Source organism: Anomaloglossus baeobatrachus, chromosome 7 (assembly GCF_048569485.1).
Source record: "Anomaloglossus baeobatrachus isolate aAnoBae1 chromosome 7, aAnoBae1.hap1, whole genome shotgun sequence".
Classification (NCBI taxonomy): Eukaryota; Metazoa; Chordata; class Amphibia; order Anura; family Aromobatidae; genus Anomaloglossus; species Anomaloglossus baeobatrachus.
Genome location: NC_134359.1, coordinates 205,059,236 through 205,084,159, shown reverse-complemented (window position 1 = coordinate 205,084,159; position 24,924 = coordinate 205,059,236). Strand labels below are relative to the sequence as shown.

The 24,924-nt window shown below is 38.7% G+C and overlaps 7 non-coding genes across 7 annotated transcripts; all 7 read left to right on the top strand.

The window, feature by feature from the left end:
- Window positions 1-686: 686 nt before the first annotated feature.
- On the top strand, window positions 687-760 carry TRNAT-CGU (transfer RNA threonine (anticodon CGU)). Its single transcript has one exon. It is a non-coding gene; the product is annotated as a tRNA-Thr (tRNA).
- Window positions 761-2,387: 1,627 nt separating this feature from the next.
- On the top strand, window positions 2,388-2,461 carry TRNAT-CGU (transfer RNA threonine (anticodon CGU)). The gene has a single exon. It is a non-coding gene; the product is annotated as a tRNA-Thr (tRNA).
- A 7,577-nt stretch (window positions 2,462-10,038) lies between these two features.
- TRNAT-CGU (transfer RNA threonine (anticodon CGU)) lies at window positions 10,039-10,112 on the top strand. The gene has a single exon. It is a non-coding gene; the product is annotated as a tRNA-Thr (tRNA).
- A 1,627-nt stretch (window positions 10,113-11,739) lies between these two features.
- Window positions 11,740-11,813, top strand: TRNAT-CGU (transfer RNA threonine (anticodon CGU)). The gene has a single exon. It is a non-coding gene; the product is annotated as a tRNA-Thr (tRNA).
- Window positions 11,814-13,440: 1,627 nt separating this feature from the next.
- TRNAT-CGU (transfer RNA threonine (anticodon CGU)) lies at window positions 13,441-13,514 on the top strand. Its single transcript has one exon. It is a non-coding gene; the product is annotated as a tRNA-Thr (tRNA).
- A 7,633-nt stretch (window positions 13,515-21,147) lies between these two features.
- Window positions 21,148-21,221, top strand: TRNAT-CGU (transfer RNA threonine (anticodon CGU)). The gene has a single exon. It is a non-coding gene; the product is annotated as a tRNA-Thr (tRNA).
- Window positions 21,222-22,626: 1,405 nt separating this feature from the next.
- Window positions 22,627-22,700, top strand: TRNAT-CGU (transfer RNA threonine (anticodon CGU)). Its single transcript has one exon. It is a non-coding gene; the product is annotated as a tRNA-Thr (tRNA).
- The last annotated feature ends 2,224 nt before the right edge of the window (window positions 22,701-24,924 follow it).

Genomic DNA, 24,924 nt, shown 5'->3' with positions numbered 1-24,924 from the left:
CCATTCCTTAGATAGTGCAATGGAGAGATTCTAAATCTGTGTTGTCAAAGTACTCAAAAGGAAGAAGATGTCAGCCAATGTAGGATGGCATCAAGCATGCCAAATGAAAACAGTGGGTTTACTTTTCCCAGACTGAAATGTTAGAAAAGTTTGATAGCAGCCTTCTTGAACAGGAAATGCTGGAAATACTCACTGCTTGGGCTGAAAAAGATAATTTAGAGTTTCAACATTGGAGATGAAGGTAACTTCAACAAGTATGGGATTCAAAAACCATGCATGCAGAGCACAATGGATTAGTAGTCATACGCAATAACCACTCGGCAGCTCGTCTACAGGAAGAGTCTGTAGCCAGCTGATGTGATTTAATGAGGATTTTGACAAGTCTGTGCAATTTCACTAAAGATTATGTATGAACTTCTGGCAAAGTGGCTCTCATCATATCTACAAAAGTGGATTATGTCAAGAGTTGGACAAGCTCAAACTTTATCAGAGATTAACCAAAGTTTAGGGTTTTAATATCAGTAATTCAATAAAGATTGTATTTTTTGTCACTATTGAAGCCCTAAAAATTAGTCCAGTAAAGAAAGAATTTGCATAAGTCGTCTATCTCTAGACATTCAAGGACACTGAAAGACATGAGGTGAGGGCGACTCTACCAGTAGTGCTTTTCTACTCTTACACAAAGTGGTGCTGTGGCTTAGTTGGTTAAAGCGCCTTTCTCGTAAACAGGAGATCCTGAGTTCGAATCTCAGCAGTGCCTTCTTTTCATAGCCTCAGTACTGAAGTTTCTATGTTTAACAGTGTACTTTCCTTGTAAAAATACTATAAAGTCAAACTTGTCTTTCTCATATCCCTTCCTTAGATAGTGCAATGGAGAGATTCTAAATCTGTGTTGTCAAAGTACTCAAAAGGAAGAAGATGTCAGCCAATGTAGGATGGCATCAAGCATGCCAAATGAAAACAGTGGGTTTACTTTTCCCAGACTGAAATGTTAGAAAAGTTTGATAGCAGCCTTCTTGAACAGGAAATGCTGGAAATACTCACTGCTTGGGCTGAAAAAGATAATTTAGAGTTTCAACATTGGAGATGAAGGTAACTTCAACAAGTATGGGATTCAAAAACCATGCATGCAGAGCACAATGGATTAGTAGTCATACGCCATAACCACTCGGCAGCTCGTCTACAGGAAGAGTCTGTAGCCAGATGATGTGATCTAATGAGGATTTTGACAAGTCTGTGCAATTTCACTAAAGATTGTGTATGAGCTTCTGGCAAAATGGCTCTTATCATATCTACAACAGTGGATTATGTCAAGAGTTGGACAAGCTCAAACTTTATCAGAGATTAACCAAAATTTAGGGTTTTAATATCAGTAATTCAATAAAGATTGTATTTTTTGTCACTATTGAAGCCCTAAAAATTAGTCCAGTAAAGAAATAATTTGCATTAGTCGTCTATCTCTAGACATTCAAGAACACTGAAAGACATGAGGTGAGGGTGACTCTACCAGTAGTGCTTTTCTACTCTTACACAAAATGGTGCTGTGGCTTAGTTGGTTAAAGCGTCTGTCTTGTAAACAGGAGATCCTGAGATCGAATCTCAGCAGTGCCTTCTTTTCATAGCGTCTTACAGAAGTTTCTATCTTAAACAATGTAATTTCCTTTTAAAAATACTATAAAGTCAAACTTGTCTTTCTCATATCCATTCCTTAGATAGTGCAATGGAGAGATTCTAAAACTGTGTTGTCAAAGTACTCAAAAGGAAGAAGATGTCAGCCAATGTAGGATGGCATCAAGCATGCCAAATGAAAACAGTGGGTTTACTTTTCCCAGACTGAAATGTTAGAAAAGTTTGATAGCAGCCTTCTTGAACAGGAAATGCTGGAAATACTCACTGCTTGGGCTGAAAAAGATAATTTAGAGTTTCAACATTGGAGATGAAGGTAACTTCAACAAGTATGGGATTCAAAAACCATGCATGCAGAGCACAATGGATTAGTAGTCATACGCAATAACCACTCGGCAGCTCGTCTACAGGAAGAGTCTGTAGCCAGCTGATGTGATTTAATGAGGATTTTGACAAGTCTGTGCAATTTCACTAAAGATTATGTATGAACTTCTGGCAAAGTGGCTCTTATCATATCTACAACAGTGGATTATGTCAAGAGTTGGACAAGCTCAAACTTTATCAGAGATTAACCAAAGTTTAGGGTTTTAATATCAGTAATTCAATAAAGATTGTATTTTTTGTCACTATTGAAGCCCTAAAAATTAGTCCAGTAAAGAAAGAATTTGCATAAGTCGTCTATCTCTAGACATTCAAGGACACTGAAAGACATGAGGTGAGGGCGACTCTACCAGTAGTGCTTTTCTACTCTTACACAAAGTGGTGCTGTGGCTTAGTTGGTTAAAGCGCCTTTCTCGTAAACAGGAGATCCTGAGTTCGAATCTCAGCAGTGCCTTCTTTTCATAGCCTCAGTACTGAAGTTTCTATGTTTAACAGTGTACTTTCCTTGTAAAAATACTATAAAGTCAAACTTGTCTTTCTCATATCCCTTCCTTAGATAGTGCAATGGAGAGATTCTAAATCTGTGTTGTCAAAGTACTCAAAAGGAAGAAGATGTCAGCCAATGTAGGATGGCATCAAGCATGCCAAATGAAAACAGTGGGTTTACTTTTCCCAGACTGAAATGTTAGAAAAGTTTGATAGCAGCCTTCTTGAACAGGAAATGCTGGAAATACTCACTGCTTGGGCTGAAAAAGATAATTTAGAGTTTCAACATTGGAGATGAAGGTAACTTCAACAAGTATGGGATTCAAAAACCATGCATGCAGAGCACAATGGATTAGTAGTCATACGCCATAACCACTCGGCAGCTCGTCTACAGGAAGAGTCTGTAGCCAGATGATGTGATCTAATGAGGATTTTGACAAGTCTGTGCAATTTCACTAAAGATTGTGTATGAGCTTCTGGCAAAATGGCTCTTATCATATCTACAACAGTGGATTATGTCAAGAGTTGGACAAGCTCAAACTTTATCAGAGATTAACCAAAATTTAGGGTTTTAATATCAGTAATTCAATAAAGATTGTATTTTTTGTCACTATTGAAGCCCTAAAAATTAGTCCAGTAAAGAAAGAATTTGCATTAGTCGTCTATCTCTAGACATTCAAGAACACTGAAAGACATGAGGTGAGGGTGACTCTACCAGTAGTGCTTTTCTACTCTTACACAAAATGGTGCTGTGGCTTAGTTGGTTAAAGCGTCTGTCTTGTAAACAGGAGATCCTGAGATCGAATCTCAGCAGTGCCTTCTTTTCATAGCGTCTTACAGAAGTTTCTATCTTAAACAATGTAATTTCCTTTTAAAAATACTATAAAGTCAAACTTGTCTTTCTCATATCCATTCCTTAGATAGTGCAATGGAGAGATTCTAAATCTGTGTTGTCTAAGTGCTCAAAAGGAAGAAGATGTCAGCCAATGTAGGATGGCATCAAGCATGCCAAATGAAAACAGTGGGTTTACTTTTGCCAGACTGAAATGTTAGAAAAGTTTGATAGCAGCCTTCTTGAACAGGAAATGCTGGAAATATTCACTGCTTGGGCTGAAAAAGATAATTTAGAGTTTCAACATTGGAGATGAAGATTACATCAACAAGTATGGGATTCAAAAACCATGCATGCAGAGCACAATGGATTAGTAGTCATACGCCATAACCACTCGGCAGCTCGTCTACAGGAAGAGTCTGTAGCCAGATGATGTGATCAAATGAGGATTTTGACAAGTCTGTGCAATTTCACTAAAGATTGTGTATGAGCTTCTGGCAAAGTGGCTCTTATCATATCTACAACAGTGGATTATGTCAAGAGTTGGACAAGCTCAAACTTTATCAAAGATTAACCAAAGTTTAGGGTTTTAATATCAGTAATTCAAGAAAGATTGTATTTTTTGTCACTATTAAAGCCCTAAAAATTAGTCCAGTAAAGAAAGAATTTGCATAAGTCGTCTATCTCTAGACATTCAAGGACACTGAAAGACATGAGGTGAGGGCGACTCTACCAGTAGTGCTTTTCTACTCTTACACAAAATGGTGCTGTGGCTTAGTTGATTAAAGCGCCTGTCTTGTAAACAGGAGATCCTGAAATCGAATCTCAGCAGTGCCTTCTTTTCATAGCCTCTTACAGAAGTTTCTATCTTAAACAATGTACTTTCCTTTTAAAAATACTATAAAGTCAAACTTGTCTTTCTCATATCCATTCCTTAGATAGTGCAATGGAGAGATTCTAAATCTGTGTTGTCAAAGTACTCAAAAGGAAGAAGATGTCAGCCAATGTAGGATGGCATCAAGCATGCCAAATGAAAACAGTGGGTTTACTTTTGCCAGACTGAAATGTTAGAAAAGTTTGATAGCAGCCTTCTTGAACAGGAAATGCTGGAAATACTCACTGCTTGGGCTGAAAAAGATAATTTAGAGTTTCAACATTGGAGATGAAGGTAACTTCAACAAGTATGGGATTCAAAAACCATGCATGCAGAGCACAATGGATTAGTAGTCATACGCCATAACCACTCGGCAGCTCGTCTACAGGAAGAGTCTGTAGCCAGATGATGTGATCTAATGAGGATTTTGACAAGTCTGTGCAATTTCACTAAAGATTGTGTATGAGCTTCTGGCAAAGTGGCTCTTATCATATCTACAACAGTGGATTATGTCAAGAGTTGGACAAGCTCAAACTTTATCAGAGATTAACCAAAGTTTAGGGTTTTAATATCAGTAATTCAATAAAGATTGTATTTTTTGTCACTATTGAAGCCCTAAAAATTAGTCCAGTAAAGAAAGAATTTGCATTAGTCGTCTATCTCTAGACATTCAAGAACACTGAAAGACATGAGGTGAGGGTGACTCTACCAGTAGTGCTTTTCTACTCTTACACAAAATGGTGCTGTGGCTGAGTTGATTAAAGCGCCTGTCTTGTAAACAGGAGATCCTGAAATCGAATCTCAGCAGTGCCTTCTTTTCATAGCCTCTTACAGAAGTTTCTATCTTAAACAATGTACTTTCCTTTTAAAAATACTATAAAGTCAAACTTGTCTTTCTCATACCAATCCTTAGATAGTGCAATGGAGAGATTCTAAATCTGTGTTGTCTAAGTACTCAAAAGGAAGAAGATGTCAGCCAATGTAGGATGGCATCAAGCATGCCAAATGAAAACAGTGGGTTTACTTTTGCCAGACTGAAATGTTAGAAAAGTTTGATAGCAGCCTTCTTGAACAGGAAATGCTGGAAATACTCACTGCTTGGGCTGAAAAAGATAATTTAGAGTTTCAACATTGGAGATGAAGGTAACTTCAACAAGTATGGGATTCAAAAACCATGCATGCAGAGCACAATGGATTAGTAGTCATACGCCATAACCACTCGGCAGCTCGTCTACAGGAAGAGTCTGTAGCCAGATGATGTGATCTAATGAGGATTTTGACAAGTCTGTGCAATTTCACTAAAGATTGTGTATGAGCTTCTGGCAAAGTGGCTCTTATCATATCTACAACAGTGGATTATGTCAAGAGTTGGACAAGCTCAAACTTTATCAGAGATTAACCAAAGTTTAGGGTTTTAATATCAGTAATTCAATAAAGATTGTATTTTTTGTCAATATTGAAGCCCTAAAAATTAGTCCAGTAAAGAAAGAATTTGCATTAGTCGTCTATCTCTAGACATTCAAGAACACTGAAAGACATGAGGTGAGGGTGACTCTACCAGTAGTGCTTTTCTACTCTTACACAAAATGGTGCTGTGGCTTAGTTGATTAAAGCGCCTGTCTTGTAAACAGGAGATCCTGAAATCGAATCTCAGCAGTGCCTTCTTTTCATAGCCTCTTACAGAAGTTTCTATCTTAAACAATGTACTTTCCTTTTAAAAATACTATAAAGTCAAACTTGTCTTTCTCATATCCATTCCTTAGATAGTGCAATGGAGAGATTCTAAATCTGTGTTGTCTAAGTACTCAAAAGGAAGAAGATGTCAGCCAATGTAGGATGGCATCAAGCATGCCAAATGAAAACAGTGGGTTTACTTTTGCCAGACTGAAATGTTAGAAAAGTTTGATAGCAGCCTTCTTGAACAGGAAATGCTGGAAATACTCACTGTTTGGGCTGAAAAAGATAATTTAGAGTTTCAACATTGGAGATGAAGGTAACTTCAACAAGTATGGGATTCAAAAACCATGCATGCAGAGCACAATGGATTAGTAGTCATACGCCATAACCACTCGGCAGCTCGTCTACAGGAAGAGTCTGTAGCCAGATGATGTGATCTAATGAGGATTTTGACAAGTCTGTGCAATTTCACTAAAGATTGTGTATGAGCTTCTGGCAAAGTGGCTCTTATCATATCTACAACAGTGGATTATGTCAAGAGTTGGACAAGCTCAAACTTTATCAGAGATTAACTAAAGTTTAGGGTTTTAATATCAGTAATTCAATAAAGATTGTATTTTTTGTCAATATTGAAGCCCTAAAAATTAGTCCAGTAAAGAAAGAATTTGCATTAGTCGTCTATCTCTAGACATTCTAGAACACTGAAAGACATGAGGTGAGGGTGACTCTACCAGTAGTGCTTTTCTACTCTTACACAAAATGGTGCTGTGGCTTAGTTGATTAAAGCGCCTGTCTTGTAAACAGGAGATCCTGAAATCGAATCTCAGCAGTGCCTTCTTTTCATAGCCTCTTACAGAAGTTTCTATCTTAAACAATGTACTTTCCTTTTAAAAATACTATAAAGTCAAACTTGTCTTTCTCATATCCATTCCTTAGATAGTGCAATGGAGAGATTCTAAATCTGTGTTGTCAAAGTACTCAAAAGGAAGAAGATGTCAGCCAATGTAGGATGGCATCAAGCATGCCAAATGAAAACAGTGGGTTTACTTTTGCCAGACTGAAATGTTAGAAAAGTTTGATAGCAGCCTTCTTGAACAGGAAATGCTGGAAATACTCACTGCTTGGGATGAAAAAGATAATTTAGAGTTTCAACATTGGAGATGAAGGTAACTTCAACAAGTATGGGATTCAAAAACCATGCATGCAGAGCACAATGGATTAGTAGTCATACGCCATAACCACTCGGCAGCTCGTCTACAGGAAGAGTCTGTAGCCAGATGATGTGATCTAATGAGGATTTTGACAAGTCTGTGCAATTTCACTAAAGATTGTGTATGAGCTTCTGGCAAAGTGGCTCTTATCATATCTACAACAGTGGATTATGTCAAGAGTTGGACAAGCTCAAACTTTATCAGAGATTAACCAAAGTTTAGGGTTTTAATATCAGTAATTCAATAAAGATTGTATTTTTTGTCACTATTGAAGCCCTAAAAATTAGTCCAGTAAAGAAAGAATTTGCATTAGTCGTCTATCTCTAGACATTCAAGAACACTGAAAGACATGAGGTGAGGGTGACTCTACCAGTAGTGCTTTTCTACTCTTACACAAAATGGTGCTGTGGCTTAGTTGATTAAAGCGCCTGTCTTGTAAACAGGAGATCCTGAAATCGAATCTCAGCAGTGCCTTCTTTTCATAGCCTCTTACAGAAGTTTCTATCTTAAACAATGTACTTTCCTTTTAAAAATACTATAAAGTCAAACTTGTCTTTCTCATATCCATTCCTTAGATAGTGCAATGGAGAGATTCTAAATCTGTGTTGTCAAAGTACTCAAAAGGAAGAAGATGTCAGCCAATGTAGGATGGCATCAAGCATGCCAAATGAAAACAGTGGGTTTACTTTTGCCAGACTGAAATGTTAGAAAAGTTTGATAGCAGCCTTCTTGAACAGGAAATGCTGGAAATACTCACTGCTTGGGATGAAAAAGATAATTTAGAGTTTCAACATTGGAGATGAAGGTAACTTCAACAAGTATGGGATTCAAAAACCATGCATGCAGAGCACAATGGATTAGTAGTCATACGCCATAACCACTCGGCAGCTCGTCTACAGGAAGAGTCTGTAGCCAGATGATGTGATCTAATGAGGATTTTGACAAGTCTGTGCAATTTCACTAAAGATTGTGTATGAGCTTCTGGCAAAGTGGCTCTTATCATATCTACAACAGTGGATTATGTCAAGAGTTGGACAAGCTCAAACTTTATCAGAGATTAACCAAAGTTTAGGGTTTTAATATCAGTAATTCAATAAAGATTGTATTTTTTGTCACTATTGAAGCCCTAAAAATTAGTCCAGTAAAGAAAGAATTTGCATTAGTCGTCTATCTCTAGACATTCAAGAACACTGAAAGACATGAGGTGAGGGTGACTCTACCAGTAGTGCTTTTCTTCTCTTACACAAAATGGTGCTGTGGCTTAGTTGGTTAAAGAGCCTGTCTTGTAAACAGGAGATCATGAGATTGAATCTCAGCAGTGCCTTCTTTTCATAGCCTCTTACAGAAGTTTCTATCTTAAACAATGTAATTTCCTTTTAAAAATACTATAAAGTCAAACTTGTCTTTCTCATATCCATTCCTTAGATAGTGCAATGGAGAGATTCTAAATCTGTGTTGTCTAAGTACTCAAAAGGAAGAAGATGTCAGCCAATGTAGGATGGCATCAAGCATGCCAAATGAAAACAGTGGGTTTACTTTTGCCAGACTGAAATGTTAGAAAAGTTTGATAGCAGCCTTCTTGAACAGGAAATGCTGGAAATATTCACTGCTTGGGCTGAAAAAGATAATTTAGAGTTTCAACATTGGATATGAAGATTACTTCAACAAGTATGGGATTCAAAAACCATGCATGCAGAGCACAATGGATTAGTAGTCATACGCCATAACCACTCGGCAGCTCGTCTACAGGAAGAGTCTGTAGCCAGATCATGTGATCTAATGAGGATTTTGACAAGTCTGTGCAATTTCACTAAAGATTGTGTATGAGCTTCTGGCAAAGTGGCTCTTATCATATCTACAACAGTGGATTATGTCAAGAGTTGGACAAGCTCAAACTTTATCAGAGATTAACCAAAGTTTAGGGTTTTAATATCAGTAATTCAATAAAGATTGTATTTTTTGTCACTATTGAAGCCCTAAAAATTAGTCCAGTAAAGAAAGAATTTGCATTAGTCGTCTATCTCTAGACATTCAAGAACACTGAAAGACATGAGGTGAGGGTGACTCTACCAGTAGTGCTTTTCTACTCTTACACAAAATGGTGCTGTGGCTTAGTTGGTTAAAGCGCCTGTCTTGTAAACAGGAGATCCTGAGATCGAACCTCAGCAGTGCCTTCTTTTCATAGCCTCTTACAGAAGTTTCTATCTTAAACAATGTAATTTCCTTTTAAAAATACTATAAAGTCAAACTTGTCTTTCTCATATCCATTCCTTAGATAGTGCAATGGAGAGATTCTAAATCTGTGTTGTCAAAGTACTCAAAAGGAAGAAGATGTCAGCCAATGTAGGATGGCATCAAGCATGCCAAATGAAAACAGTGGGTTTACTTTTGCCAGACTGAAATGTTAGAAAAGTTTGATAGCAGCCTTCTTGAACAGGAAATGCTGGAAATATTCACTGCTTGGGCTGAAAAAGATAATTTAGAGTTTCAACATTGGAGATGAAGATTACTTCAACAAGTATGGGATTCAAAAACCATGCATGCAGAGAACAATGGATTAGTAGTCATACGCCATAACCACTCGTCAGCTCGTCTGCAGGAAGAGTCTGTAGCCAGATGATGTGATCTAATGAGGATTTTGACAAGTCTGTGCAATTTCACTAAAGATTGTGTATGAGCTTCTGGCAAAGTGGCTCTTATCATATCTACAACAGTGGATTATGTCAAGAGTTTGTACAAGCTCAAACTTTATCAAAGATTAACCAAAGTTTAGGGTTTTAATATCAGTAATTCAAGAAAGATTGTATTTTTTGTCACTATTAAAGCCCTAAAAATTAGTCCAGTAAAGAATGAATTTGCATAAGTCGTCTATCTCTAGACATTCAAGGACACTGAAAGACATGAGGTGAGGGCGACTCTACCAGTAGTGCTTTTCTACTCTTACACAAAGTGGTGCTGTGGCTTAGTTGGTTAAAGCGCCTGTCTCGTAAACAGGAGATCCTGAGTTCGAATCTCAGCAGTGCCTTCTTTTCATAGCCTCAGTACTGAAGTTTCTATGTTTAACAGTGTACTTTCCTTGTAAAAATACTATAAAGTCAAACTTGTCTTTCTCATATCCCTTCCTTAGATAGTGCAATGGAGAGATTCTAAATCTGTGTTGTCAAAGTACTCAAAAGGAAGAAGATGTCAGCCAATGTAGGATGGCATCAAGCATGCCAAATGAAAACAGTGGGTTTACTTTTGCCAGACTGAAATGTTAGAAAAGTTTGATAGCAGCCTTCTTGAACAGGAAATGCTGGAAATACTCACTGTTTGGGCTGAAAAAGATAATTTAGAGTTTCAACATTGGAGATGAAGGTAACTTCAACAAGTATGGGATTCAAAAACCATGCATGCAGAGCACAATGGATTAGTAGTCATACGCCATAACCACTCGGCAGCTCGTCTACAGGAAGAGTCTGTAGCCAGATGATGTGATCTAATGAGGATTTTGACAAGTCTGTGCAATTTCACTAAAGATTGTGTATGAGCTTCTGGCAAAGTGGCTCTTATCATATCTACAACAGTGGATTATGTCAAGAGTTGGACAAGCTCAAACTTTATCAGAGATTAACCAAAGTTTAGGGTTTTAATATCAGTAATTCAATAAAGATTGTATTTTTTGTCACTATTGAAGCCCTAAAAATTAGTCCAGTAAAGAAAGAATTTGCATTAGTCGTCTATCTCTAGACATTCAAGAACACTGAAAGACATGAGGTGAGGATGACTCTACCAGTAGTGCTTTTCTACTCTTACACAAAATGGTGCTGTGGCTTAGTTGGTTAAAGCGCCTGTCTTGTAAACAGGAGATCCTGAGATCGAATCTCAGCAGTGCCTTCTTTTCATAGCCTCTTACAGAGGTTTCTATCTTAAACAATGTACTTTCCTTTTAAAAATACTATAAAGTCAAACTTGTCTTTCTCATATCCATTCCTTAGATAGTGCAATGGAGAGATTCTAAATCTGTGTTGTCTAAGTACTCAAAAGGAAGAAGATGTCAGCCAATGTAGGATGGCATCAAGCATGCCAAATGAAAACAGTGGGTTTACTTTTGCCAGACTGAAATGTTAGAAAAGTTTGATAGCAGCCTTCTTGAACAGGAAATGCTGGAAATATTCACTGCTTGGGCTGAAAAAGATAATTTAGACTTTCAACATTGGAGATGAAGATTACTTCAATAAGTATGGGATTCAAAAACCATGCATGCAGAGCACAATGGATTAGTAGTCATACGCCATAACCACTCAGCAGCTCGTCTACAGGAAGAATCTGTAGCCAGATGATGTGATCTATTGAGGATTTTGACAAGTCTGTGCAATTTCACTAAATATTGTGTATGAGCTTCTGGCAAAGTGGCTCTTATCATATCTACAACAGTGGATTATGTCAAGAGTTGGACAAGCTCAAACTTTATCAAAGAGTAACCAAAGTTTAGGGTTTTAATATCAGTAATTCAAGAAAGATTGTATTTTTTGTCACTATTAAAGCCCTAAAAATTAGTCCAGTAAAGAAAGAATTTGCATAAGTCGTCTATGTCTAGACATTCAAGGACACTGAAAGACATGAGGTGAGGGCGACTCTACCAGTAGTGCTTTTCTACTCTTACACAAAGTGGTGCTGTGGCTTAGTTGGTTAAAGCGCCTGTCTCGTTAACAGGAGATCCTGAGTTTGAATCTCAGCAGTGCCTTCTTTTCATAGCCTCAGTACTGAAGTTTCTATGTTTAACAGTGTACTTTCCTTGTAAAAATACTCTAAAGTCAAACTTGTCTTTCTCATATCCCTTCCTTAGATAGTGCAATGGAGAGATTCTAAATCTGTGTTGTCAAAGTACTCAAAAGGAAGAAGATGTCAGCCAATGTAGGATGGCATCAAGCATTCCAAATGAAAATAGTGGGTTTACTTTTGCCAGACTGAAATGTTAGAAAAGTTTGATAGCAGCCTTCTTGAACAGGAAATGCTGGAAATACTCACTGCTTGGGCTGAAAAAGATAATTTAGAGTTTCAACATTGGAGATGAAGGTAACTTCAACAAGTATGGGATTCAAAAACCATGCATGCAGAGCACAATGGATTAGTAGTCATACGCCATAACCACTCGGCAGCTCGTCTACAGGAAGAGTCTGTAGCCAGATGATGTGATCTAATGAGGATTTTGACAAGTCTGTGCAATTTCACTAAAGATTGTGTATGAGCTTCTGGCAAAGTGGCTCTTATCATATCTACAACAGTGGATTATGTCAAGAGTTGGTCAAGCTCAAACTTTATCAGAGATTAACCAAAGTTTAGGGTTTTAATATCAGTAATTCAATAAAGATTGTATTTTTTGTCACTATTGAAGCCCTAAAAATTAGTCCAGTAAAGAAAGAATTTGCATTAGTCGTCTATCTCTAGACATTCAAGAACACTGAAAGACATGAGGTGAGGGTGACTCTACCAGTAGTGCTTTTCTACTCTTACACAAAATGGTGCTGTGGCTTAGTTGGTTAAAGCGCCTGTCTTGTAAACAGGAGATCCTGAGATCGAATCTCAGCAGTGCCTTCTTTTCATAGCCTCTTACAGAAGTTTCTATCTTAAACAATGTACTTTCCTTTTAAAAATACTATAAAGTCAAACTTGTCTTTCTCATATCCATTCCTTAGATAGTGCAATGGAGAGATTCTAAATCTGTGTTGTCAAAGTACTCAAAAGGAAGAAGATGTCAGCCAATGTAGGATGGCATCAAGCATTCCAAATGAAAATAGTGGGTTTACTTTTGCCAGACTGAAATGTTAGAAAAGTTTGATAGCAGCCTTCTTGAACAGGAAATGCTGGAAATACTCACTGCTTGGGCTGAAAAAGATAATTTAGACTTTCAACATTGGAGATGAAGATTACTTCAATAAGTATGGGATTCAAAAACCATGCATGCAGAGCACAATGGATTAGTAGTCATACGCCATAACCACTCGGCAGCTCATCTACAGGAAGAATCTGTAGCCAGATGATGTGATTCAATGAGGATTTTGACAAGTCTGTGCAATTTCACTAAAGATTGTGTATGAGCTTCTGGCAAAGTGGCTCTTATCATATCTACAACAGTGGATTATGTCAAGAGTTGGACAAGCTCAAACTTTATCAAAGATTAACCAAAGTTTAGGGTTTTAATATCAGTAATTCAAGAAAGATTGTATTTTTTGTCACTATTAAAGCCCTAAAAATTAGTCCAGTAAAGAAAGAATTTGCATAAGTCGTCTATGTCTAGACATTCAAGGACACTGAAAGACATGAGGTGAGGGCGACTCTACCAGTAGTGCTTTTCTACTCTTACACAAATTGGTGCTGTGGCTTAGTTGGTTAAAGCGCCTGTCTCGTAAATAGGAGATCATGAGTTCGAATCTCAGCAGTGCCTTCTTTTCATAGCCTCAGTACTGAAGTTTCTATGTTTAACAGTGTACTTTCCTTGTAAAAATACTATAAAGTCAAACTTGTCTTTCTCATATCCCTTCCTTAGATAGTGCAATGGAGAGATTCTAAATCTGTGTTGTCAAAGTACTCAAAAGGAAGAAGATGTCAGCCAATGTAGGATGGCATCAAGCATGCCAAATGAAAACAGTGGGTTTACTTTTGCCAGACTGAAATGTTAGAAAAGGTATGCACACCAGTGACTATGGAAGGGGAATACATGGAATAGCAGAAACTGCTGTGTGAATACTGACATGAAAAATTCAATAGCTATTTGTAAGAATGAAATGTGAAAAATGGAACCTGCATTACTGCCATGAATATATGAATAAAGAGAAATTTAGCTACTGAATTGATCAATGCAGAAGAGCCCCAACACTACGCCAAAGTATTTCTCTACGTTGGGGTCCCTAGCTTGTGTGTGTCCTCTCATGCAGTTAAAAAACTTACCGTGTATGGGACACTGAGACCCAGGCTATATATGCGTATAATGTGGATTGGCAATAGGTGTGTATGTGGAGGGTTCACAAACGAAAAACTACTAACATTAAGGAATAACGTTTGGAACTCCATTCTATGTCTGAACTGGGTGCAAAAAACCTAAAAAACATCACTATGGGGAGATAAGGTATGCACACCAGTGACTATGGAAGGGGAATACATGGAATAGCAGAAACTGCTGTGTGAATACTGACATGAAAAATTCAATAGCTATTTGTAAGAATGAAATGTGAAAAATGGAACCTGCATTACTGCCATGAATATATGAATAAAGAGAAATTTAGCTACTGAATTGATCAATGCAGAAGAGCCCCAACACTACGCCAAAGTATTTCTCTACGTTGGGGTCCCTAGCTTGTGTGTGTCCTCTCATGCAGTTAAAAAACTTACCGTGTATGGGACGCTGAGACCCAGGCTATATATGCGTATAATGTGGATTGGCAATAGGTGTGTATGGGGAGGGTTCACAAACGAAAAACTACTAACATTAAGGAATAACGTTTGGAACTCCATTCTATGTCTGAACTGGGTGCAAAAAACCTAAAAAACATCACTATGGGGAGATAAGGTATGCACACCAGTGACTATGGAAGAGGAATACATGGAATAGCAGAAACTGCTGTGTGAATACTGACATGAAAAATTCAATAGCTATTTGTAAGAATGAAATGTGAAAAATGGAACCTGCATTACTGCCATGAATATATGAATAAAGAGAAATTTAGCTACTGAATTGATCAATGCAGAAGAGCCCCAACACTACGCCAAAGTATTTCTCTACGTTGGGGTCCCTAGCTTGTGTGTGTCCTCTCATGCAGTTAAAAAACTTACCGTGTATGGGACGCTGAGACCCAGGCTATATATGCGTATAATGTGGATTGGCAATAGGTGTGTATGGGGAGGGTTCACAAACGAAAAACTACTAACATTAAGGAATAACGTTTGGAACTCCATTCTATGTCTGAACTGGGTGCAAAAAACCTAAAAAACATCACTATGGGGAGATAAGGTATGCACACCAGTGACTATGGAAGGGGAATACATGGAATAGCAGAAACTGCTGTGTGAATACTGACATGAAAAATTCAATAGCTATTTGTAAGAATGAAATGTGAAAAATGGAACCTGCATTACTGCCATGAATATATGAATAAAGAGAAATTTAGCTACTGAATTGATCAATGCAGAAGAGCCCCAACACTACGCCAAAGTATTTCTCTACGTTGGGGTCCCTAGCTTGTGTGTGTCCTCTCATGCAGTTAAAAAACTTACCGTGTATGGGACGCTGAGACTCAGGCTATATATGCGTATAATGTGGATTGGCAATAGGTGTGTATGGGGAGGGTTCACAAACGAAAAACTACTAACATTAAGGAATAACGTTTGGAACTCCATTCTATGTCTGAACTGGGTGCAAAAAACCTAAAAAACATCACTATGGGGAGATAAGGTATGCACACCAGTGACTATGGAAGGGGAATACATGGAATAGCAGAAACTGCTGTGTGAATACTGACATGAAAAATTCAATAGCTATTTGTAAGAATGAAATGTGAAAAATGGAACCTGCATTACTGCCATGAATATATGAATAAAGAGAAATTTAGCTACTGAATTGATCAATGCAGAAGAGCCCCAACACTACGCCAAAGTATTTCTCTACGTTGGGGTCCCTAGCTTGTGTGTGTCCTCTCATGCAGTTAAAAAACTTACCGTGTATGGGACGCTGAGACCCAGGCTATATATGCGTATAATGTGGATTGGCAATAGGTGTGTATGGGGAGGGTTCACAAACGAAAAACTACTAACATTAAGGAATAACGTTTGGAACTCCATTCTATGTCTGAACTGGGTGCAAAAAACCTAAAAAACATCACTATGGGGAGATAAGGTATGCACACCAGTGACTATGGAAGGGGAATACATGGAATAGCAGAAACTGCTGTGTGAATACTGACATGAAAAATTCAATAGCTATTTGTAAGAATGAAATGTGAAAAATGGAACCTGCATTACTGCCATGAATATATGAATAAAGAGAAATTTAGCTACTGAATTGATCAATGCAGAAGAGCCCCAACACTACGCCAAAGTATTTCTCTACGTTGGGGTCCCTAGCTTGTGTGTGTCCTCTCATGCAGTTAAAAAACTTACCGTGTATGGGACGCTGAGACCCAGGCTATATATGCGTATGCCAATCCACATTATACGCATATATAGCCTGGGTCTCAGCGTCCCATACACGGTAAGTTTTTTAACTGCATGAGAGGACACACACAAGCTAGGGACCCCAACGTAGAGAAATACTTTGGCGTAGTGTTGGGGCTCTTCTGCATTGATCAATTCAGTAGCTAAATTTCTCTTTATTCATATATTCATGGCAGTAATGCAGGTTCCATTTTTCACATTTCATTCTTACAAATAGCTATTGAATTTTTCATGTCAGTATTCACACAGCAGTTTCTGCTATTCCATGTATTCCCCTTCCATAGTCACTGGTGTGCATACCTTATCTCCCCATAGTGATGTTTTTTAGGTTTTTTGCACCCAGTTCAGACATAGAATGGAGTTCCAAACGTTATTCCTTAATGTTAGTAGTTTTTCGTTTGTGAACCCTCCCCATACACACCTATTGCCAATCCACATTATACGCATATATAGCCTGGGTCTCAGCGTCCCATACACGGTAAGTTTTTTAACTGCATGAGAGGACACACACAAGCTAGGGACCCCAACGTAGAGAAATACTTTGGCGTAGTGTTGGGGCTCTTCTGCATTGATCAATTCAGTAGCTAAATTTCTCTTTATTCATATATTCATGGCAGTAATGCAGGTTCCATTTTTCACATTTCATTCTTACAAATAGCTATTGAATTTTTCATGTCAGTATTCACACAGCAGTTTCTGCTATTCCATGTATTCCCCTTCCATAGTCACTGGTGTGCATACCTTATCTCCCCATAGTGATGTTTTTTAGGTTTTTTGCACCCAGTTCAGACATAGAATGGAGTTCCAAACGTTATTCCTTAATGTTAGTAGTTTTTCGTTTGTGAACCCTCCCCATACACACCTATTGCCAATCCACATTATACGCATATATAGCCTGGGTCTCAGCGTCCCATACACGGTAAGTTTTTTAACTGCATGAGAGGACACACACAAGCTAGGGACCCCAACGTAGAGAAATACTTTGGCGTAGTGTTGGGGCTCTTCTGCATTGATCAATTCAGTAGCTAAATTTCTCTTTATTCATATATTCATGGCAGTAATGCAGGTTCCATTTTTCACATTTCATTCTTACAAATAGCTATTGAATTTTTCATGTCAGTATTCACACAGCAGTTTCTGCTATTCCATGTATTCCCCTTCCATAGTCACTGGTGTGCATACCTTATCTCCCCATAGTGATGTTTTTTAGGTTTTTTGCACCCAGTTCAGACATAGAATGGAGTTCCAAACGTTATTCCTTAATGTTAGTAGTTTTTCGTTTGTGAACCCTCCCCATACACACCTATTGCCAATCCACATTATACGCATATATAGCCTGGGTCTCAGCGTCCCATACACGGTAAGTTTTTTAACTGCATGAGAGGACACACACAAGCTAGGGACCCCAACGTAGAGAAATACTTTGGCGTAGTGTTGGGGCTCTTCTGCATTGATCAATTCAGTAGCTAAATTTCTCTTTATTCATATATTCATGGCAGTAATGCAGGTTCCATTTTTCACATTTCATTCTTACAAATAGCTATTGAATTTTTCATGTCAGTATTCACACAGCAGTTTCTGCTATTCCATGTATTCCCCTTCCATAGTCACTGGTGTGCATACCTTATCTCCCCATAGTGATGTTTTTTAGGTTTTTTGCACCCAGTTCAGACATAGAATGGAGTTCCAAACGTTATTCCTTAATGTTAGTAGTTTTTCGTTTGTGAACCCTCCCCATACACACCTATTGCCAATCCACATTATACGCATATATAGCCTGGGTCTCAGCGTCCCATACACGGTAAGTTTTTTAACTGCATGAGAGGACACACACAAGCTAGGGACCCCAACGTAGAGAAATACTTTGGCGTAGTGTTGGGGCTCTTCTGCATTGATCAATTCAGTAGCTAAATTTCTCTTTATTCATATATTCATGGCAGTAATGCAGGTTCCATTTTTCACATTTCATTCTTACAAATAGCTATTGAATTTTTCATGTCAGTATTCACACAGCAGTTTCTGCTATTCCATGTATTCCCCTTCCATAGTCACTGGTGTGCATACCTTATCTCCCCATAGTGATGTTTCTTAGGTTTTTTGCACCCAGTTCAGACATAGAATGGAGTTCCAAACGTTATTCCTTAATGTTAGTAGTTTTTCGTTTGTGAACCCTCCCCATACACACCTATTGCCAATCCACATTATACGCATATATAGCCTGGGTCTCAGCGTCCCATACACGGTAAGTTTTTTAACTGCATGAGAGGACACACACAAGCTAGGGACCCCAACGTAGAGAAATACTTTGGCGTAGTGTTGGGGCTCTTCTGCATTGATCAATTCAGTAGCTAAATTTCTCTTTATTCATATATTCATGGCAGTAATGCAGGTTCCATTTTTCACATTTCATTCTTACAAATAGCTATTGAATTTTTCATGTCAGTATTCACACAGCAGTTTCTGCTATTCCATGTATTCCCCTTCCATAGTCACTGGTGTGCATACCTTATCTCCCCATAGTGATGTTTTTTAGGTTTTTTGCACCCAGTTCAGACATAGAATGGAGTTCCAAACGTTATTCCTTAATGTTAGTAGTTTTTCGTTTGTGAACCCTCCCCATACACACCTATTGCCAATCCACATTATACGCATATATAGCCTGGGTCTCAGCGTCCCATACACGGTAAGTTTTTTAACTGCATGAGAGGACACACACAAGCTAGGGACCCCAACGTAGAGAAATACTTTGGCGTAGTGTTGGGGCTCTTCTGCATTGATCAATTCAGTAGCTAAATTTCTCTTTATTCATATATTCATGGCAGTAATGCAGGTTCCATTTTTCACATTTCATTCTTACAAATAGCTATTGAATTTTTCATGTCAGTATTCACACAGCAGTTTCTGCTATTCCATGTATTCCCCTTCCATAGTCACTGGTGTGCATACCTTATCTCCCCATAGTGATGTTTTTTAGGTTTTTTGCACCCAGTTCAGACATAGAATGGAGTTCCAAACGTTATTCCTTAATGTTAGTAGTTTTTCGTTTGTGAACCCTCCCCATACACACCTATTGCCAATCCACATTATACGCATATATAGCCTGGGTCTCAGCGTCCCATACACGGTAAGTTTTTTAACTGCATGAGAGGACACACACAAGCTAGGGACCCCAACGTAGAGAAATACTTTGGCGTAGTGTTGGGGCTCTTCTGCATTGATCAATTCAGTAGCTAAATTTCTCTTTATTCATATATTCATGGCAGTAATGAAGGTTCCATTTTTCACATTTCATTCTTACAAATAGCTATTGAATTTTTCATGTCAGTATTCACACAGCAGTTTCTGCTATTCCATGTATTCCCCTTCCATAGTCACTGGTGTGCATACCTTATCTCCCCATAGTGATGTTTTTTAGGTTTTTTGCACCCAGTTCAGACATAGAATGGAGTTCCAAACGTTATTCCTTAATGAAATGTTAGAAAAGTTTGATAGCAGCCTTCTTGAACAGGAAATGCTGGAAATACTCACTGTTTGGGCTGAAAAAGATAATTTAGAGTTTCAACATTGGAGATGAAGGTAACTTCAACAAGTATGGGATTCAAAAACCATGCATGCAGAGCACAATGGATTAGTAGTCATACGCCATAACCACTCGGCAGCTCGTCTACAGGAAGAGTCTGTAGCCAGATGATGTGATCTAATGAGGATTTTGACAAGTCTGTGCAATTTCACTAAAGATTGTGTATGAGCTTCTGGCAAAGTGGCTCTTATCATATCTACAACAGTGGATTATGTCAAGAGTTGGACAAGCTCAAACTTTATCAGAGATTAACCAAAGTTTAGGGTTTTAATATCAGTAATTCAATAAAGATTGTATTTTTTGTCACTATTGAAGCCCTAAAAATTAGTCCAGTAAAGAAAGAATTTGCATTAGTCGTCTATCTCTAGACATTCAAGAAAACTGAAAGACATGAGGTGAGGGTGACTCTACCAGTAGTGCTTTTCTACTCTTACACAAAATGGTGCTGTGGCTTAGTTGGTTAAAGCGCCTGTCTTGTAAACAGGAGATCCTGAGATCGAATCTCAGCAGTGCCTTCTTTTCATAGCCTCTTACAGAGGTTTCTATCTTAAACAATGTACTTTCCTTTTAAAAATACTATAAAGTCAAACTTGTCTTTCTCATATCCCTTCCTTAGATAGTGCAATGGAGAGATTCTAAATCTGTGTTGTCTAAGTACTCAAAAGGAAGAAGATGTCAGCCAATGTAGGATGGCATCAATCATGCCAAATGAAAACAGTGGGTTTACTTTTGCCAGACTGAAATGTTAGAAAAGTTTGATAGCAGCCTTCTTGAACAGGAAATGCTGGAAATATTCACTGCTTGGGCTGAAAAAGATAATTTAGAGTTTCAACATTGGAGATGAAGATTACTTTAACAAGTATGGGATTCAAAAACCATGCATGCAGAGCACAATGGATTAGTAGTCATACGCCATAACCACTCAGCAGCTCGTCTACAGGAAGAATCTGTAGCCAGATGATGTGATCTATTGAGGATTTTGACAAGTCTGTGCAATTTCACTAAAGATTGTGTATGAGCTTCTGGCAAAGTGGCTCTTATCATATCTACAACAGTGGATTATGTCAAGAGTTGGACAAGCTCAAACTTTATCAGAGATTAACCAAAGTTTAGGGTTTTAATATCAGTAATTCAATAAAGATTGTATTTTTTGTCACTATTGAAGCCCTAAAAATTAGTCCAGTAAAGAAAGAATTTGCATAAGTCGTCTATCTCTAGACATTCAAGGACACTGAAAGACATGAGGTGAGGGCGACTCTACCAGTAGTGCTTTTCTACTCTTACACAAAGTGGTGCTGTGGCTTAGTTGGTTAAAGCGCCTGCCTCGTAAACAGGAGATCCTGAGTTCGAAACTTAGCAGTGCCTTCTTTTCATTGCCTCAGTACTGAAGTTTCTATGTTTAACAGTGTACTTTCCTTGTAAAAATACTATAAAGTCAAACTTGTCTTTCTCATATCCCTTCCTTAGATAGTGCAATGGAGAGATTCTAAATCTGTGTTGTCTAAGTACTCAAAAGGAAGAAGATGTCAGCCAATGTAGGATGGCATCAAGCATGCCAAATGAAAACAGTGGGTTTCCTTTTTCCAGATTGAAATGTTAGAAAAGTTTGATAGCAGCCTTCTTGAACAGGAAATGCTGGAAATACTCACTGCTTGGGCTGAAAAAGATAATTTAGACTTTCAACATTGGAGATGAAGATTATTTCAACAAGTATGGGATTAAAAAACCATGCATGCAGAGCACAATGGATTAGTAGTCATACGCCATAGCCACTCGGCAGCTCGATAGTGCAATGGAGAGATTCTAAATCTGTGTTGTCTAAGTACTCAAAAGGAAGAAGATGTCAGCCAATGTAGGATGGCATCAAGCATGCCAAATGAAAACAGTGGGTTTTCTTTTTCCAGATTGAAATGTTAGAAAAGTTTGATAGCAGCCTTCTTGAACAGGAAATGCTTGAAATATTCACTGCTTGGGCTGAAAAAGATAATTTAGAGTTTCAACATTGGAGATGAAGATTATTTCAACAAGTATGGGATTCAAAAACCATGCATGCAGAGCACAATGGATTAGTAGTCATACGCCATAGCCACTCGGCAGCTCGATAGTGCAATGGAGAGATTCTAAATCTGTTATGTATAAGTGTTCAAAAGGAAGCAGATGTCACCCAATGTAGGATGGCATCAAGCATGTCAAATGACAACAGTGCATTTTCCTTTGCCAGATTGAAATACTTCCACACATCTAACCCTGTTAAAAAAGTTTGATAACAGCTTTCTTGAACAGATAATGCTTGAAATATTCACCACTTGGGCTGAAAAAGATAATTAAGATTTTCAAATCTGGAGATGAAATTTACATCAACTATGGGATTCATACCCATGCATGTTCACCTTAACCTCTCAGCACCTCATCTACAGGAAGAGACTGAAACTAGGTAATGTGATCTGATGAGGAATTTGACAAGTCTGTGCAATTTCACTAAAGTTTGTGTATCAGCTTCTGGCAAAGTGGGCCTTATCCCATCTCCGACATTGGATAATGTCAAGAGTTAGACTAGCTCAAACTGTTTCAGAAATGAACCAAAGCTCAGGGTTTTAATACCAGTAATTTAAAAAAGATTATATTTTGTGTCACTATTGAAGCCCTAAAAAATGGTTTACCACAGAATGAATTTTCATTAGTCTGTCTCTAGACATTAGAGGACACAGAAGGACATGATGTGAGGGCCACTCTACTGGAAGCTGCTTTTTTTATTATCATGAGGCAAAGTGGTGCTGTAGCTTAGTGGGTTAAAGCGCCTGTCTCGTAAACAGGAGATCCTGAGTTCAAATCTCAGCAGTGCCTTCTTTTCATAGTCTCAGTATGGAGGTTTATTTCCTTAACTGGGACTTTCATAGTAAGAAGACTACAGTCAAACTTGCCTTTTTCATATCCCTAAGATAGTGCAATGAAGAGATTCTAAATCTGTTATGTATAAGTGTTCAAAAGGAAGAAGATGTCACCCAATGTAGGATGGCATCAAGCATGTCAAATGACATCAGTGCATTTTCCTTTGCCAGATTGAAATACTTCCACACATCTAACCCTGTTAAAAAAGTTTGATAACAGCTTTCTTGAACAGATAATGCTTTAAATATTCACCACTTGGGCTGAAAAAGATAATTAAGATTTTCAAATCTGGAGATGAAGATTACATCAACGAGTATGGGATTCGGACCCATGCATGTTCACCTTAACCTCTCAGCACCTCGTCTACAGGAAAAGACTGAAGCTAGGTAATGTGATCTGATGAGGAATTTGACAAGTCTGTGCAATTTCACTAAAGTTTGTGTATCAGCTGCTGGCAAAGTGTGCCTTATCTCATCTCCGACAGTGGATAATGTCAAGAGTTAGGGTACCTTCACACTTAGCGATGCAGCAGCGATCCGACCAGCGATCTGACCTGGTCAGGATCGCTGCTGCATCGCTACATGGTCGCTGGTGAGCTGTCAAACAGGCAGATCTCACCAACGACCAGTGAACAGCCTCCAGCCAGCAGCGACGTGCAAGCGACGCTGCGCTTGCACGGAGCCGCCGTCTGGAAGCTGCTGAGACTGGTAATTAAGGTAAACATCGGGTATGGTTACCCGATGTTTACATTAGTTACCAGCGCACAGCTGTGTGTGCAGGGAGCAGGGAGCCGCGCACTGAGCTCCTTGCTCTCCTAGCTACAGTACACATCGGGTTAATTAACCCGATGTGTAATGCAGCTACATGTGCAGAGAGCAGGGAGCTGCGCACACCGCTTAGCGCTGGCTCCTTGCTCTCCTAGCTGCTGTACACATCGGGTTAATTAACCCGATGTGTACAGCAGCTACATGTGCAGAGAGCCGGAGCCGGCAGCACAGGCAGCGTGAGAGCTGCAGAGGCTGGTAACTAAGGTAAATATCGGGTAACCACCTTGGTTACCCGATGTTTATCTTGGTTACAAGCTTACCTCAGCTGTCAGACGCCGGCGCCTGCTCCCTGCTCGCTTCATTTGTCGCTCTCTCGCTGTCACACACAGCGATCTGTGTGTCACAGCAGGAGAGCGGCTTTGAAGAAAACGAACCAGGGCTGTGTGTAACGAGCAGCGATCTCGCAGCAGGGGCCAGATCGCTGCTCATTGTCACACACAGCGAGATCGCTAATGAGGTCACTGCTGCTTCACAAAAAGCGTGACTCAGCAGCGATCTCGGCAGTGAGCTCGCTGTGTGTGAAGCACCCCTTAGACTAGCTCAAACTGTCTAAATCTGTGTTGTCTAAGTACTCAAAAGGAAGAAGATGTCAGCCAATGTAGGATGGCATCAAGCATGCCAAATGAAAACGGTGGGTTTTCTTTTTCCAGATTGAAATGTTAGAAAAGTTTGATAGCAGCCTTCTTGAACAGGAAATGCTTGAAATATTCACTGCTTGGGCTGAAAAAGATAATTTAGAGTTTCAACATTGGAGATGAAGATTATTTCAACAAGTATGGGATTCAAAAACCATGCATGCAGAGCACAATGGATTAGTAGTCATACGCCATAGCCACTCGGCAGCTCGATAGTGCAATGGAGAGATTCTAAATCTGTTATGTATAAGTGTTCAAAAGGAAGCAGATGTCACCCAATGTAGGATGGCATCAAGCATGTCAAATGACAACAGTGCATTTTCCTTTGCCAGATTGAAATACTTCCACACATCTAACCCTGTTAAAAAAGTTTGATAACAGCTTTCTTGAACAGATAATGCTTGAAATATTCACCACTTGGGCTGAAAAAGATAATTAAGATTTTCAAATCTGGAGATGAAATTTACATCAAATATGGGATTCATACCCATGCATGTTCACCTTAACCTCTCAGCACCTCGTCTACAGGAAGAGACTGAAACTAGGTAATGTGATCTGATGAGGAATTTGACAAGTCTGTGCAATTTCACTAAAGTTTGTGTATCAGCTTCTGGCAAAGTGGGCCTTATCCCATCTCCGACATTGGATAATGTCAAGAGTTAGACTAGCTCAAACTGTTTCAGAAATTAACCAAAGCTCAGGGTTTTAATACCAGTA